The following is a 13,188-nucleotide window of genomic DNA, read 5'->3' as shown; positions in this document are numbered from 1 at the left end:
GTTGGTTGCTATAGGCAATATCTCCTCTTTCAAACTCACGGTTTAGTAAATATACCCCCTTGTATGCTGCAAAAGAGGCGTAGCCCTGTATCATCACTGTCCTGAGGAAGGGCCATAAAATAGTATATAAAAAGTATATTACTAGGATGTTTTAATTCACATATTTTCTTTATTTTTAGCTGATTTTCTCTTCTCTCTGCCAAGCACCATTCCTTCCTTTGAACAGTGTAGTTATGTATGCATTGTATATTGGCCTTGTATGTGTTCACAGAGTATAAATTCAATAATGGAGCTTTTAGAGCAGATAAGATCAAAGCAATCTTCTTAGCATATGCTGGAGGCCTGACTCGATATTTGACTTGCTAATTCTTTCCTAGGGCACGGAAATAATATTGTTCATTTTGTTCTTACCGTTACATACAACATGAAAAAAATACCTTGAATTAACTCTATTTAAATCTTTTTCTGTTCCCCAATAACTACTATACTGGATTGTAATTCCAGTACTCACACTAGAAACAAGGACTTTTTCAGCAGGGGTAACTGCACTTCATTTGAGGTTGAAGAAATTTGTTGCTCTCTGGGATTGTCAAAATGTCTCATCTGTTACAAATTATTTAAAGCGCCTGAAAGTATGACTATTTTTTGACATCCATGTTTGGGCCTGGCTCTAGGCCAGTGATGGGCGATTGGTGGCCCTAGGGCCACATTTGGCCCTCTGAACCATCAACTGCGTCCTCCAGCTCCTTCTTGCTTTATTGTAAGATGTGTTTGCTATAACACTTGTTTAAAATACCTGCTGAAATGTTATTACAGATAGGTATCTTTCTTTGGCTGCAGGAGCTTTTTTTAACTTATTACCGAGATTAAAGGTGTGCGGCCCTTTTGAAAACTAGAAGGCCGCCCATTAGGACCCTGAAGTGTAACAGGCTGCCTATCTCTTGTGTAAAGGTGCATATGCATGCTGTAATTCTGTTGATCAGTTATTTATTGAAGTATTTATGTTTATTGAAACATGACAGACCTGGCTTGTTAATTATAACCCAAAAAGGATGACTAATCATCATCATCACTTATTTATATAGCACCAACATATTCTGTAGCGCTTTACAATTGGGGAGAAACATAGTAAACTAATAAACAAAGTGGGTAAAACAGATAGAGAGGTGAGATGGCCCTGCTCGCAAGCTTACAATCTATGGGGACTAATCTGTGTTTGCAAATATTGTATTAGTATAGGTACAACGAAATATACATAACACAAGGGGAGATGAATTGCAACAACATAACCATAAAGCAAATTATAGCCACATAATTGCAAATTACTTCTCTGTGAATTGTACTTAATGGTGATGAGGGGTTCAGAAGGCGATAGTTCATGCAGTTGTTCCCCACAGAGGTAGACAGTTAAAAGTTACATCATCCTTATAACACTTAATTAATAACTGCCGTAGTTATTATTCTTAATGGGGGGATGTCCAGCAATAAGGTATAAATGGTTCCAATAAAACCTATGGAATCCCATTGACATTTCTGCTATAAACAGATACACTCAATAAGTGGGGTCTCAGTTCATTTGGTGTGCTTGCATTAAATTGAGAGCATAAAACAAACTTGTGCAACAACAGCTAATATACGGTCACTCACCCTGCGTCCACAGCGATCCGGTGCCGAATGGGGTGCCATGCCTGGTGGTGAGCCTCATGAATAAAGAAATGATGGAATCCTTATGGGCCGCTTCGTGCCACAGTGTTCCTTAGTCGCGGTCCAGGCAGTCAGTGAAATAACGGCAGTGTCGGCTCTGAGAGCTACAGAGTATGTGCAGAGAGGGCGCAAGATGCTCCTGTGTGCCAGTCAGCTGTATGGAAATTGTCACAACGCAGTGTCAGAATGTGTTCCTCAATCCCCTACGCATTTCACCCCTTGTGGATTTTTCTCGGGGATATGAGTGAGGAATGGAAGTAAGCCGTTCATTGGTACTGTTACCATTCGGCAGAAAGACTGGACTTATTGTCTAATGGCAACAGTGATCTGCCATGATCTCACTGACTGCGTGGACCGCGACTAAGGTACACTGCGGGCACGAAGCTGTCCATAAGAATACCATCACTTTGTATATTAGCTGTTACTGTACAAGTGTATTTTATGCTCTCACTTTAATGCACAGGCACTAAATTAACTGAGACTTCACTTATTAATTAAATTTAGCAGAACCTATATCTTATTAGAACCTACGGGATCCCATTGACATTTCTGCTATATTGGAACCATTTATACCTTATTTCTGGACATCAACGCATTAAGAATATGAACTATGGCACTTGATAATTTAGTGTTATAAGGATGATATAACTTTGAACTGTCTACCTTTGTGGGGAACATCTGCATGAATTATTTGCCTTCTGAACCCCTCATCGCCATTCGTTACCATTCACAGAGAAGTAACTTGCTATTATGTGGCTATAATTTACTTGATGGCTATGTTGTTGCAATTCATCTCCCCTTGTGTTATGCATATTTTGTTGTACCTATACTAATACAATATTTGCAAATGCAGATTATTTGTCAAACTTTTGGGGTACTTATTACTCTCTACCGCACAAATTTGGTATTACATTTGTCATCCATATGCTTTTTTATATATATATATATATATATATATATATATATATATATATATATATATATATATATATATATATATATATATATTTGGGAGCCTTCAGGATTATCTCCCTACACCACCCTAGTGGCAGCATATCTTACATTTATGGGGCATAAGGCAGCACTGAGTCTATTGTATAGAGGAAATGATCACTATTTTTATTATTATTAAAATGAATGGGTTGTATATGTGACATGTACACCCTGATGTACAGCAGCATGTGATACTCCTCTCTAATCTTGATTATTTGACATTCATTACACTGGTGGTCTCTTATTACCTCTTATTACCTCACTCTATTTAATAAGCACCCATCTCAAAGTCTTCTTATAAAACCTCTTTCTTATGGGAAGTTATAAAAGTGTCGCAATAACGCATGTATTGGTTCCACTAGTTTCATTAGAATCTTTACAATATGTCTAGTCCCTATTCTCAACACTTAACACTACCCCTGTTCCTCAACACACTACAATTACACCGAAATTAGCTGGCGGTTTCATGGGCTGTTGGCATAGCCTCACCCTTGCAGTTATGTGGCTGAACTATTATATTATACAAGTTAACCTGTGCATGATACTCATGCATTCTAGTCAAATCAAGCTACTTAAGGTGTTAAAAAGGTTCTTGTCATGCATTTGGGCCTAGCCCAGGCCTCCTCAGTGGAAGAGTGTTACTTCCCGACGCAAGCGCCCTTTTTTAACGTGGTTTTGTCCACATGTCACCACCTCATAATTTTTCTCCATCACCTCATCCTTCATCTTCATCGCCACATCTATCCAGATGTCTATCCAGACACAGGGATCTCTCTCAGCGGTCCTGAGTATCACACTCCTCTCGCTCTGTCACCCCCGGCAACCACCAACCACTCCCCACTGTCACCCCCTGCAACCACTAACCACTCCCAACTGTCACCCCCGGCAACCACCAACCACTCCCAACTGTCACCCCCGGCAACCACCAACCACTCCCAACTGTCACTTCTCCTTCAAGAAATGTATATATATTTTTTTTTTAAATCTTTATAAACAATTTTAACAATTAACAAATTAAATTAACAAATTAAAAACATCTTAGTATACCAAATTTCAGCCCTTTCTGAGTTTTTTTCCCCCCACACACACTAAGAATTTAGTAGGTCAGTGTATAACTCCGCCCAGCAGGTGGCGCTGCAGCTTGGTTTTTTTTTGTTCACACAGACAGACTAACACACGCCACTAAGCTTTTATATTATAGATATTTTATTATGAGGAAACCCTTTTTATTTTAAAATTAGTTTGAGCATCTGGACTTAGTTGTGTATAAAGATCATTCTAAGAATCATTGGATAAGTGTGAACAAATGAAAACTGTAGAAGGACTGAGAAATTACATTTATGCCAGTGGTTTGTAAGATTATATATAGAGAGAGAGATATTTTAAATAGGTTTAGTTGTCAAGTGTGATGATTAGAATGTCCAAATATGTATAATAGTTATGTTGCAGTGTCACTTTCCATCTCTGGATGTTCATGTAGCTGTCTAAGAAGGCCAGACTCGAGTCCAGTCCTAAGAACCAAATTTTGGTAGTGTGATGTAACTGGGCTTGTAAGCATTGCTTGGCAGAATGTGTGCTGTTTTCTTGGTAACCTGTTTATTATTATTATTATTATTATTATTATTATTATTATTATTATTATTATTATTATCCTTTATTTATTAGGCGCCACAAGAGTTCCGCAGCGCCGTACACAGCACAAACAGTAGACTAAACAAGGTGACACATTACAAACGGTTAACAAAAAATACCAAAACTTCAGAGACTCCAGGCAGGCTAATGCAGTAAAGACGGAGCAGAAGAGCAGGTATGGAGAACAGAGGGCAGAGGGCCCTGCTCAAATGAGCTTACATCCTAAGGGAGGGTAGACAGATCTCAGGCACACAGGGAGCAAGTTGAAGTAAGTGGGGAGAGAACAGGGGGGGCGGGAGGAGAGAGGGGAAGATCAGGTGGAGGAGAGGTTAGGTGGAAGGTTGGTAAGCCTTTAGGAACAGGTAAGTTTTGAGTGCCCTCTTGAAGGAGGACAGATTGGGAGAAAGACGGATGGAGCGAGGGAGGTCGTTCCAGTTAAGGGGGGCAGCACGGGAGAAGTCTTGGATTCTGGAGTGGGAAGAGGTGATCAGAGTGGAGGAGAGGCGACGGTCATTGGCCGAGCGTAGGGAGCGGGCAGGGGTGTGAATGGAGAGGAGGTTAGAGATATAGGGAGCAGTAGACTGAGAGAGAGCCTTGTAAGTGACGGTCAGGAGTTTGAAAAGGATTCTGTAAGGAATGGGGAGGCAGACGAGGAGCGGCGAGAAAGGAAGATGAGTCTTGCAGCCGCATTGAGTATAGAGCGAGGGGGGCGAGATGGGAATGGGGGAGGCCGGTAAGAAGGAGGTTGCAATAGTTAAACTGTCTTCCAAGCCAACTGCAATTGCGGTTACAATATACTATTCAATTGTATATTTTTCTTAAAAGAAAACTTCCCTCGGATGTTGTGTTTGTGCAGTATAAAATTAAACATACTTGTTTGTGATAAAATAGATGGCAGGGTTCTATTATATTACCTGTAGGTATCATGCATATGGTGGTTCCTTCTTTTCAATTCAAGGCTAAATGCACTCCACAGAGGAAGAGAATTGGAGCACACCATTAATTATTGCCAAAACGAAGCAAGCTGTTATTACTAGAGCAAATTACAATGCATTTTTTTTTTTAAGGGAAAATTGTCGTGCAGTACCTGTGCACTCAGATGCAGCGATCACCTTTGTAGCTGTTTGAATTTTCCCAGCCACTGGATTCCACTAGGCTCAAGACCTTGAGTCCTCAAAGTTTCATCTGGATATTTCCAATATACATGAAAAAAAGATAGCCCCATATTTATTTACTGTGTTAGTGTAGCACAGTGTAGGATAACTGTACAACATTTATTAATTCAATGTATGATTTATTTATTGATTTGTTATAAGGTTTTTTGAACTCACTCGTATTATTATAGCCATGTCTCAAAACAAGTCCTGATCTCATCACATTGCAAACTTCAAGGTTAACACCAAGGCAAGTACTAGATGCATTACATTTGTCCTATTAGTTCTGAATGAAGGTCAGTAGATTTGAGTTGCATTTATATAGAAGTCTTAGTTGGCAACATTTTAGAATCGTTTCCAGATAGATACACATTGATGTTGATCAGGTGCATCTTAGCATATTATGCACTGTACTATATGTGCAGGCCTACCTTCATGTACTGCAGTGACTGTAATTTGTTGCACTGTAAATGTTCATCTTAAATATTAACTCATTGAAGCCTTAATTCCAGCATAAGCACCAATAGAGCATTACGTTATTAAATATACAGAATAAGACAATTCTAGGCAATTGGTCAGAAATGAAAAATACATTTCCACACATAAACTATAGTACCGTCCCTGACAGCTGAGGTTTTATCTACTAGCGGGACGATGTTTCTAGTTAGCGTTTATAACAAAAATGTCAACTTTTAAAACTAAACATTGTGGCATAAAGAAAATAGAAACTGTTGGGTCACCAGCTTCCAAGACAAAAGGTTGATATGTGCCCTTCTTAATCTGTGTGGTGTGACCAGGGCCAGATTAAGGGCCACATGGACCTGGGAATGAAAATTATAAAGGGCCTATTGTGAGAAGTGCCGTCCCACCGGAGGTGTGGTGCGTGGTGTGTGGGTGTGGTGTGTGGGCGTGGCCTACACCATGGAGGACATAGCTTACAATTTCTTCCAGCCACCTACATCTCCATTCCATATTCCCTTATACAAGGAGTGCACCACTAACTGGTTTACACAGCATGTTTGTAAAGTGAACAGTGAAAATACGTTCCAGCTGTCCCTCATGCCAGGACAAGCTCCTGGCTGATTAGGGTAGTCCCCAAAAATCAGGACATGATGAAATTGGGACAGTTTAGAGGGAAAGGCATATTATTTTATTGACCATTGAAGACAAAATGGCTTATTATTTTTATGTATAAAGTGCTTTAACATAAACAATGAAAAATACTTTTCAGGTTTTTAACAGCAAGCAAGGTAAATGGCGCTGGAAAAATTAATATATATATATATGTATATATATATATATATATATATATATATATATATATATATATATATATAAATGCTTAGTGGCGTGTGTTAGTCTGTCTGTGTGTGGAAAAAAAAATAAAACCAAGCTGCAGCGCCACCTGCTGGGCGGTGTTATACACTGACCTACTAAATTCTTAGTGTGTGTGGGGAAAAAAAATTCAGAAAGGGCTGAAATTTGGTATACTAAGATGTTTTTAATTTTTTGATTTAATTTGTTAATTGTTAAAAGTGTTTATAAAGATTTAAAAAAAAAATATATATATTTCTTGAAGGAGAAGTGACAGTTGGGAGTGGTTGGTGGTTGCCGGGGCTGACAGTGGGGAGTGGTTGGTGGTTGCCGGGGGTGACAGAGCGAGAGGGGTGTGATACTCAGGACCGCTGAGAGAGATCCCTGTGTCTGGATAGATGTGGCGATGAAAATGAAGGATGAGGTGATGGAGAAGAATGATGAGGTGGTGACATGTGGACAAAACCACGTTAAAAAAGGGCGCTTACGTCGGGAAGTAACGCTCTTCCCCTGAGGAGGCCTGGGCTATGGCCCAAATGCATGACAAGAACCTTTTTAACACCCTAAGTAGCTTGATTTGACTAGAATGCATGAGTATCATGCATGGGTTAACTTGTGTGTGTGTGTGTGTGTGTGTGTGTGTGTGTATATATATATATATATATATATATATATATATATATATATATATATATATATATATATATATATATATATATATATATATATATTATACCTTCACATATTCATTGACTCGGTGTATAAAAACATGCAGACATGGGCTAAAAATTTCAATTGTTAAGACCAAACACCAGATTAAATGAAGAAATGTAATCTAAGGGAATTTTACTGTGGAATGATTGTTGGTGCCATATGGGTTATTTCAGTACTTCAGAAACTGTTGCTCTCTTGGGATTTTTACACACAACAGTCTCTAGACTTTTCAGAGAACGGTGCTCAAAACCAAAAACTTCCAGTGAGCGGCAGTTCTGTGGGTGGAAAGGCCCTGTTAATGATAACTGTCACAAGAGAATAGTCTGTCAGTGACACCAGGGTATAATCTCCATTGAAAAAGTTGGTAATTTTGTTGTACGAAAAGGAACTGATCCCTATGCTATATTACACACTGGCCATTCACACATGTATATTATATTGTCATATATCCCCTGTTGTAACATATCACCTGTTTTGCTTATTGTCACATATCCCCTGATGTCACCAATACCCTATTAAAATAAATTGTTCCTACCTGTTGCGGTGAGCACTGGTGACCTCAGTTTGGGACTGGGTGGAAGTTGGTACATCCCGAGTCACACAGCCTCTGTAGGCACAGGGAAGCCGCAAGCGTGTGGTCCACATAACCACCCCGCACTACTCTTTGGCCAAAACCCCCCCTCCTTCTCCCCATGTTAAGTGCCCTCAGAAAAAAAAATGTTTGTTTCTTTTCCTCCTGGCTGGCCTGGGCCTATTTGTGTGGAGAGGCCTGGGGCTGCAGCCCCATCAGGCCCATTGTTAATCCGGCCCTGGGTGTGGCTAATGGAATCTCTCACTGCCACCATAACATCTGGTTCAGGCAGGAGCAAGAGCTAGGAAAGCTTACTTTCCCACACTCCTGAAATTTCCGGGTTACTCATGAATTTCAGGTAGGTCTCCCGGGAGAGCAGGCCATTCTCCCACATGCTGCATACTGTCTGTGTGTGCGAACAGATCTCGGGTAGACCTAGTGGCAATTGTAGCAGCTTTTGAGATTTACCAATACTTCTCCAGAGATTAACATAACTGGCATTGAGATTATTTTGCCACAGATTTCTGTGAACAAAATAAGATAAACTACCTGAAAATCTGTGTGTACAGTGATGTGTAAAAATATTGACGCTGCACTAATAAAACAAAGAAAAACATCTTCCGCAACCGACCCCTAAAAATACGCTATTGTATCACTAGATTGTACAGTCCCCTTACACTTTTATGTCTTAATATATCTTATTTTATGGGCTTTTTGTGTGTATAATATGTTACTGGTAGATTTCTCTATTTACATTTCAGTTTCCATGGCTTATTAATGGAAGTGTCCTTTTGTAAATAAACCCATCAAGCTGCTTAGATGCACAGAAGGACATGATATTTCATGCTTGTTATTTTGTCCCTCTTTTATGTTTACTTTTTTTTTTGTGATTGACATTTTGAGGCTTTTATCTTTCAGCTGGTTACAATTCAAAGTGATACCTCAGACACCTGTGGAATATAACTTGTTCTCCTGGTGGAGTTAGCATGGTCTTTGTTACTGGCGATCGACCAAGCGAGAGATTGAAGTTGCTATGAGAGATAAAAGCTTTTAAAACTGGTGTAGGTGTCGGTACATTAAAGGAGGATTGTTAAACCACAGCAGCTATAAATGGGCATATTAAACTACTGAAGGTGAAAGAAAGTCCAGTGAGAGGCAGGCCATGGATGACAGACCACAGGAAAGGCTCACATTGCATTGCTAGCTGGACCTCAAACCCGTATTTCTCACTAAACATAAAATGCAAATGGATCAATTACAATTACATCTTATACTGTAAAGTGTATATGTATTTTGTCCTTAAAAACAGCCCTTTTTAGATTTAAAGTGGTATGTGCCTTTGCTGTGCAACTTATTATAAGCTAGCATTGTCTGTTATCACCACTTCGTTATATTCACAGCCTTTACATGAATAACTGAATATATATTATCTTTTATTTATAAGGTGCCACAAAGGACCGCAGCATCGTATAGAGAGCATACAATGAAACAGTAGAAAATAACATTACAGTACAATACAATATAGACAAAATAGTACAATACATAGCAACAAGTAGCCAAACAATCATCACTGAATTGTAAGGCAGGGTATAGGATCTCAATATAACTTGAGCGTAACCTCTATCCAGAAGGATGGACGCAGAAAACAGGGACAAAGGCACTGATTAAAGAAGGTGTGCTGGTTTCATAGGTAATTGAAGGCTAGATCGGGATAGTGTATGTATGTGTATATATTTGTATGTGAGTGTATGTATATATGTGTGTGTATGTATATATATATATATATATATATATATATATATATTATAAATGCTTAGTGGCGTGTGTTAGTCTGTCTGTGTGTGTGTGGAAAAAATAAAACCAAGCTGCAGCGCCACCTGCTAGGCGGAGTTATACACTGACCTACTAAATTCTTAGTGTGTGTGGAAAAAAAAATTCAGAAAGGGCCGAAATTTGGTATACGAAGATGTTTTTAATTTGTTAATTAATTTGTTAATTGTTAAAAGTGTTTATAAAGATTTAAAAAATATATATATATATTTCTTGAAGGAAAAGTGACAGTTGGGAGTGGTTGGTGGTTGCCGGGAGTGACAGTGGGGAGTGGTTGCCGGGGGTGACAGAGTGAGAGGCGTGTGATACTCAGGACCACTGAGAGAGATCCCTCTGTCTGGATAGACATCTGGATAGATGTGGCGATGAAAATGAAGGATGAGGTGATGGAGAAGAATGATGAGGTGATGGAGAAGAATGATGAGGTGGTGACGTGGACAAAACCACGTTAAAAAAGGGCGCTTACGTCGGGAAGTAACGCTCTACCCCTGAGGAGGCCTGGGCTATGGCCCAAATGCATGACAAGAACCTTTTTAACACCTTAAGTAGCTTGATTTGATTAGAATGCATGAGTGTCATGCATGGGTTAACTTGTGTGTATATATATATATATATATATATATCTACTATATAAAAGCCTAGTGGCGTGTGTCTGTGTGTGGAAGAAAAAAAACCAAGCTGCAGCGCCACCTGCTGGGCGAAGTTATACACTGACCTACTAAATTCTTAGTGTGTGTGGGGAAAAAAACTCAGAAAGGGCTGAAATTATACTAAGATGTTTTTAATTTGTTAATTGTTAAGTGTTTATAAAGATTTAAAAAAAAATATATATTTTTTTTACACACACAGACTAACACACGCCACTAGGCTTTTATATTATAGATTTCTTGAAGGAGAAGTGACAGTTGGGAGTGGTTGCCGGGGGTGACAGTGGGGAGTGGTTGGTGGTTACCGGGGGTGACAGAGCGAGAGGAGTGTGATACTCGGGACCGCTGAGAGAGATCCCTGTGTCTGGATAGACATCTGGATAGATGTGGCGATAAAGATGAAGGATGAGGTGATGGAGAAAAATGATGAGGTGGTGACATGTGGACAAAACCACGTTAAAAAAGGGCGCTTGCATCGGGAAGTAACCCTCTTCCCCTGAGGAGGCCTGGCCTAGCCCCAAATGCATGACAATAACTTTTTTAACACCTTAAGTAGCTTGATTTGACTAGAATGCATGAGTATCATGCACGGGTTAACGTGTGTGTGTGTGTGTATGTATATGTATATGTATATGTGTGTTATAGGGAGGGAGAGAGATAGGGAGAGAGCGATGGATGGAGAGGGAGGGATAGATATTGATATATATGTAATATATGTATAGTTTCAATCTATTCCCACTGCCCATAGCCATCAATCCAAACTCTGCACCCTTCTGCATTCCTGGTGCTTGTATACTCACTTTATAGCAGTAAATACTGCTAGTTTGTTTGTATGTTCACTTAAAAATAAACTTATGGTTATGATGCATTAAATTGCTAATAGATACAGATATTATTTTGCCATAATCTGTATCTGTACACTAATGGCTAGATTTACTAAGCTGCGGGTTTGAAAAAGTGGGGATGTTGCCTATAGCAACCAATCAGATTCTAGCTGTCATTTTTTAGAAAGTACAAAATAAATGAAAGCTAGAATCTGATTGGTTGCTATAGGCAACATCCCCACTTTTTCAAACCCGCAGCTTAGTAAATCTAGCCCTAAGTGATTACAAGGATGACGTCATACAGGTGAGGCTTGGCTCTCATATGAGTGTTAGATGGAAGAACTGCGTTGGAGAGGCACTGTTTGAGGAAATTCCTAGTAAATCTCCATTTTCATCCTGTGGGCCCAGCCTTGCATAGTATATTATAGAGCCCTTCTGGTTTTGTTCTGAACAATATAAGAGATGCAATATGTTGGCCAACTATTAGTAAAATGACAATTTGTATTCATCCACATAAGTGTGTGCCCTGTAGAGCTTCCATGCTATTTTCCACTCCCAAACATAGATACATAAATTCAAGTATGTAAATATTGAGAAGTACCAAGGAAGGGGACCATACTTTTCAGCTGACTTACAAACAAAATTGACACATTGTACCTCAGGTGGCACCACCTTAGCACAGGTCACTAAGAATGTATCATTTTCCAATGGAAAATGTATGTTCAGAACAGTCTTGCGAGGACCATATTTGTTAGGATGTTTCTACTTTTTATTACTAGCCCTGTGTAGCCCAACTTCTTATTATGCAGGGGGTTTTAATATAATTTTAATAAGACAAAAGCTACCTTACAACCTCTTGTCGGCAAACTTCCAGTATTTATGGTAAAAATAAAATAAATGATTTATTTAGTGTTCATAGCCTCTTTCCGTGATACTCAATCTCCCAATCCTCCCCACTTCTATCATTTTCCATCCTCTCTGTATCCCTCATTTAACACTTTTCTTTCCATTCATGTTGTATAGAGCACACAATTCAGCCAGGTTGCATTCATCGCAATCTCTTTATAGTGACCGTTCAGTGAGATAAACATTTCTAAATACCTTTTAACACTATCCCGTTCTTCGGTTTAAAACAATTTCTCAGAAATCGTCTGTCTATATATTAGTACTTCTGCTTAAAATGCGATTAATAAATTGTACCCCACTAGTGGGATGTGATCCTAATATATACCAAGGTTAAGGTGCTACTTACTACCCTGTGTAATGATTCTTCTTGCCACTTGCTTTTTATATGTGCGTGGCTCACTTGATGTATGTTCTTCTGTAGAGCGACTGTACTGATTTCTACATCTGTATCGAAGTCTTTTTGGCTTGACAATACCTCTTGAAAAATAAAATAGAGATTATTGGTAAACAATCAATGTCTTTGTTTAAATTATAATCTAACTGCATGAAATGTCTGTTTGCAAACCAGTCAAAAAATGACGTTCTGTATAAATGTCAAGCTCTTCAAGGAATTTCCTTTATAAGCATCTATTCCCCTTTCCTTAGCAAGTAACTGATTTTTCCAGCTATAAAGTGTTTACCCGCAGTCTGTATATACCCCGATACTTTGTCCCATATATTTTTCAACAGTATCTAATCATTGTCTTTTAGTTAATTATTTTGTGCAGATTTACTATATGGTTTCTTAACTTGGTTGTGGTGACATAACCAGGGAGTTGGCTCCACATCCAGCTGCAATCTTTCTTACAGTCCGACTCTGGTTGTTTTTCCCAGCTTTGCACAAACGTAGTGGATTGACT

At 39.0% G+C, this 13,188-nt stretch overlaps 1 protein-coding gene across 8 annotated transcripts in view; it reads left to right on the top strand.

Moving 5' to 3' along the window:
- The window catches only part of MSI2 (musashi RNA binding protein 2), a 474,426-nt gene that overhangs the window by 304,265 nt on the left and 156,973 nt on the right, over positions 1 to 13,188 (top strand). The gene's annotated exons all lie outside the window — the stretch shown is intronic.

The sequence above is a fragment of the Mixophyes fleayi genome, chromosome 2 (genome assembly GCF_038048845.1).
Source record: "Mixophyes fleayi isolate aMixFle1 chromosome 2, aMixFle1.hap1, whole genome shotgun sequence".
Taxonomy (NCBI): domain Eukaryota; kingdom Metazoa; phylum Chordata; class Amphibia; order Anura; family Limnodynastidae; genus Mixophyes; species Mixophyes fleayi.
Note: the sequence above shows the minus strand (reverse complement) of the source record. Positions and strands in the feature narration are given on the sequence as shown.